At 39.7% G+C, this 5,518-nt stretch overlaps 1 pseudogene; it reads right to left on the bottom strand.

Moving 5' to 3' along the window:
- Positions 1 to 803: 803 nt before the first annotated feature.
- Positions 804 to 904, bottom strand: LOC147689598 (U2 spliceosomal RNA; annotated as a pseudogene).
- Positions 905 to 5,518: the final 4,614 nt, after the last annotated feature.

Raw genomic sequence — 5,518 nt, 5'->3', positions numbered from 1 at the left:
AGTTGCACTTCTTGATCCCGCTGCATGTGCCTGCATCATGTCCAGTCTGTTTTCAGATCCTGGTGAACTTCTACGGGCATTACTTTCCTCTGTGTCCCATGGCCTGTACTTTCAGCATTTAAAGGGTTGTCCTTGGTATTTGATCATTCCTACATCCACTCCTAGGTACAAGCTCTCTGGTGGGTGTCTCAGGCCATCCCTTGATGCCGGGACCTTTTGGAGGCTAACAATCGCTTGCCAGGTCGTGTTCCAGATTCCTTTGCTATCTCTGACCTTGGTGGGTCCTGCCTTGATGGTCTCATACCGTTGGAGGAGTGACTCAATGTCCTTGTCTGGGATGTGGGGGTTGGTCATCTCAACTGTGATCCTCTTCTCTGTTGTTGCCGGTTCCCATCCTGCCTAGATTGCGAATTCAGCATAGGGCTTCTCCTCCTTCTTCCCCTGCAAGAAAGACTGTCCAGTTACGCCCTAGAGATAAGGCAAGGGTTATCAGTGTTACCACCTAAACATGAATTTTCTCACCATAGGTCTGAGTGCTGTACAGGCCTGTGAAATGTTTTAGGAGGTGTTTTAAGCCTCCAGCATTAGTCCACCCAAACGCCAGGAAAAAGATAAACTTAGGGAGCATAACGTGTTCGGTGCTCTAACACTGACCACAGGTCCTTGGGGGTCCTATTTTCTGTTCCTAATGAACAAACAGACACCAGCACGCTGGTGCCGCTCCTCCTGATTAGTTAAAAGCACGATGGGCCGAGAGAGAAATTTGCATAGATTTGCATAAAGCAAATTTAATCGCTTCAAAGTACGAGTCAGAGCACTTTAAAATCAAATTTTACTTGAGCAAAAATCGCACTTTCAAAGTGATAAGAACATATACTACACTTAATCTTAGCCAAGAAGCAAACTGCACCTAGACAAGCAGTGCTAGTGCCTTGCTCACTAGGGACCTCTAGGAGCAACTTGTGGTACTGCACCTACCACATCCCACATTTATTTTAGACCTTCTATAAATTTCCCTTCATCAGCTCCACATAGAGTCCAACCTAATCCGGAATTAATAGAATAATTTTTTTGTCACATTTCTAAGCTACTAATTGTATATATGGACATAGCTATTTGAATGTACTCGTGGTACTGTCTTGCATGCAATGCTTTATGGGCAGGGTGGATTTACCATATCTTCTGCAGGGTGCAGTACCATATGTGACCAAACGTTTATGATGCTCACTAGGAACTTCTAAGAGCAGTTTGCGGTACGGCACCTAGACAAGCAGTGCCGGTGCCTTGCTCACTAGGGACCTCTAGGAGCAGCTTGTGGTACTGCACCTAGACATGCAGTGCTGGTGCCTTGCTCACTATGGAGCTCTAGGAACAGCTTGTGGTACTGTACTGAGACATACAATGCTTGTTCCTGACTCACTACGCAACCATTTGCAATGCACTAGGACTTGGATTACTGAAAGTATGCGCTATTGGCGTTGCATTATTATTCGCAAAACTGATGACAGCCTCAAGAGGGCGCTAGCCTGCCTTCATTCAGACCAAGAATGCCCTCATTACTAGTATTGCGGGATCTGGTGTGGGGATACTGGGAACTTTTGTCTTTGGCCCTTGCCACCATCCCTGCACCAAATTACGGATTTCACTGGCATATTTCTGAGAGCCCTGCGTCACTTTTGCACCAAGTAAAGTGGTACACGCATGACGCAGGGCTCTGAATCAGATTTATGAATCCACGCAAATGCACACTGCGTGGCTTTGAGTGTCCTCATAATTCTTTTTATTTTTTTTACTATAAAAATGCTCTAGTGAAAAATATTCGATATTCAGAGAAAATACAGCAACATGTATATTTAATATACTTAATATTGAGACATGTCATATAGAAATTTGTATCAGTAATGAGAACAGGATAAAATGTGCACAAAATCCTATTATAACAATTATACAAAATAAAACAGATCCCATAAGGAAAATATAAAAACAATTTTGCACTGTAACCCAAATAGCATTTTATCAACTTTGCATATTTTGAGGGAAGAAAGGTAAAGAAAAAGAGGGGGGGAATCATCTTAAAAACAAATATATGGGTAATAAAGAAAGATGGAGGATGTTAAGGAAATGAAAATAATATAGGAACTTGGGATGTGCAAAAGGCTATAGAATGGGATAAGACGTAGACTAAGGAAAAGCAAAAATCATTGAATTCAAGGTGGTTTGGTTACTTCACCATTTTCAACACTAGTAGAGAAGGGGCAAGAAAGGCATGAGGTCAAAGGAAGCCAAAGTAATTCTATCTTGATGGCTGTGTGTAGTAAAGAAGAGTGAGAGGAATCCAATCTATGATTACGACATATCAGGTGCCACTATGCAAATAGGAAACCTTGTCAAAATTATTCCAATTGGAAGTAATAACCTGAAGGGCAATGCCAGAAGAAGATACACCAACCTGGCCCTGGCCCTCTCACCCAAAAATATGTCTGAGCAACTACCACTAAAAAGATTAACTATATGAAAGGGAGATGAGACTGAAAATAGTTGAGAAATGATATGTCATACTTGTTGCCAAAAAGTGGGGAGCTTAGGACAAAGAAAGAACATATGAAGAAAATCAGAATTAGAGGAACTACAAGGTCAATATTTGTTATTAGGTAAGAGTTTCATCGTAAATAATTTAGAGGGAGTTAGAAACAATCTATTATAGAAAAAAACACGGTCTGAGTAGTACTGGCGGAGCAAGAAGTATAATGTATTTTCTGTCACAACTTGTTCAATAAAGTGATTGGAAAAGAAGTCTGATGGTCTTGTTCCCAAGCACGTTCAGGTTTGGTTTTGGCTCTGTTTCGATCATGAATAGAAAGCTGTTTATATATGATGGCTGCTTTAACTTCTGCAGAAAAGTTGTGAGGAGGTATAGGATCACCAAGAGATGTATCGGGAACAGGAGAAGGATCCTTAATGTTTTGATGAAGAATATCTTGAAGCAATGAATATTTGTGTCTATGAGAGAGAAATATGAAAACCAATATGTAATTTCTCAAATGATATAAATGTATTGTTAGAGATGAGTTTGGAAGTGGAGGTAATGCCGGAGGTCAGACGGGAATACCATTTAAGGACTTTATTCAATATGGTAATAGCTGGGTTGTACCAGATGGGGGATAATGACAAGATTTGGGATGGGGAGTATATCTGGGAAATGTACTTTTAGGCAATGTTATTAGAATGATTTAAGATAGGGGAAGACACTGCTATTCGTTTTAGGCTGTTTGAGTTTTGATAAAGAAATTTGGGCTGGATGTTTGTTGCATAAAAACTTGGAGAGTAAACTATCAATAGAACTGAAGAAAAACGTGAGAAAGCTGAAGAGAAATCATTTGTAAAAAAAATTACGACTGGGCAAGAACATAATTTTAACGGTGGCTAATCTGGAGAGTAATGGGGGGGGGGCATTTCGCAGAAAGGGAAATAATCTTCACTCATAAAACTTATAGTTTATCTATAATAGTGTCTTTAAGGGATGCAGAATAAAAAATTCCTAAACATATAATCCTAGAGGGGTTCCATATAAAACTAGTATCTTCCATCATGTGCCAAAAACAGAACTTATTAAGAGGTATATTTCAGTTTGTCAATATTAAGCTGATACCCAAACACAGAAGAATAACGAGACAGAAGACAAAATAACTCAGGAATAGAGGTGATAGGGTCAAAAATTAAAGTAGGCAGTAAGGGTTTGGGAAAGACACAGGGATACTAAAAATGGTTCTAACTCCAGAATAAACGGTACTGGAGAGTAGAGGGAAAGGAATAAAGAGCTTTAATATAATGTAGAAATTTGGGATCGAAACCATGCCAAGGCAGCCAGGGTGAACTTAGATGTATTAGCGCAGTGAATAATATTTAATAGAGTTGCAGGAATTATCTGAACTATTACGACCCTTGTAACAGCCGGATTGTTCAATGTCGATTAAAGAAGGAATCCAATGATTAGTACGCAGAGCCACTATTTTAGAGAAAAGTTTGCAATCTGTGTTGAAAAGGGAAATAGGCCTGTAATTCTTACATTCCGCTAAGTCCTTATCTTTCTTGGGACTCAAGCAAATGTGGCCTCTGTGAAAATCCCAGCCTTGGTCACCAAAGATACAATGTGTTGGAAAAGAGAGAGCAAATGAGCGACTAGAAAATAAGAACATGTTGTATAAAATTCACCAGTAAATCCATCTGGGCCTAGAGCTTTATCTTTGGAAGTTTAGAAATAGCAGCATGTATTTCAGCAAGAGAAAAATCAGTTTCCAATGGGGAAAAGTCAATTTGAGAAATTTGTGGCTTTGGGATCATGTCAAAAATAGATTGCAAGGATTCCACAGAGGGCAAAGTGTCCTCAGTGTAAAGTTTAGTGTAAAGTTCTACAAAGCAGGACATAATGTCCTTAGGATAAAGTTTAGTGTAAAATTCTACAAAGCGGGACATGATTTTCTGATCGCGAAATAATCTATGACCAGAGGCATCATGCATGCCTTCTATCATGGATTTCCGTTTCTTTATTTTTAAATAGTTGGCCAGCATCCTACCTGCTCTGTTGGAGGCACTATAGTACTTTGCATGTATTAGTAGTGCATTACTGGCAGCAGTGATAGAACATTTATTAAAATTAAGTTTGGCATTGATGAGTTGATCCAATACCTCTTTGTGAGAAGAGGAATAGTAAGAATGTTCTAATTTGTTTATGTGCGGAAAAAGATTTTTCTTCTTCGAGGTGCAATTAATAATGTAATCTCTCGCTGCAGCTTTAAAAGAATGCCATACATGGTGAAACTGGATATCTATACCATTGTTAGTCTTGAAGAAATCTGTAATGAATTATTCAAAACCAGAGACAAATTGCTGATTTTGTAATAGCCAATTATTGAAGCACCATTTGTTAGAGTGAATGGAGGATGTAGGTGTAATATCACCGGGACATGGTCAGAAACAAGAATGTGACCCATTTTTAGCACGAACAAGATGTTGTGTGAGGCTCTTTTCCCACAAAATATAATCAATTCTAGAGGAAGAGTGGTAGGTAGGAGAGAAAAAAGAATCTTCTAAAAGGCCGGGATTGTGAATACGCCATGCAACAACTAGTCTTTGATGTGTTATGGTTCTGTTAAAGGCCTTCTCCAAATTATTAGGGATATTGCTCCCTCAAAACCTTGGCACACTAGCAAGCTTAGGGAATTGAAACAGTCCTGTAAAACATTGGAACGCAGTTGGAGACTGGCCTGCTGCCCCCTGGCAAAGATAGCGCTAAGGAAGGCCCAGCGGGTATACTATGCTGCTATCAGAGAGGCTAAAAGTTGCGTTCATATGGAACACATTGCCAAGTCTAAAAATAGCTCGTAGGAAATGTTTGCTATTGTCCAGAGTTATTTAATGCCCAACGCTGAACGCACTTCGCTTACTGCCTCCTCCGAATGGTGTGTGAAGCTAATAAGTTTTTTTATTGAGAAGATTCAGGCCATCCAAGATGGGTCCT

Source organism: Lissotriton vulgaris, chromosome 9, assembly GCF_964263255.1.
Source record: "Lissotriton vulgaris chromosome 9, aLisVul1.2, whole genome shotgun sequence".
NCBI lineage: Eukaryota > Metazoa > Chordata > Amphibia > Caudata > Salamandridae > Lissotriton > Lissotriton vulgaris.
The sequence above is the reverse complement of the archived record's forward strand: the minus strand, read 5'-3'. Positions and strand labels throughout refer to the sequence as shown.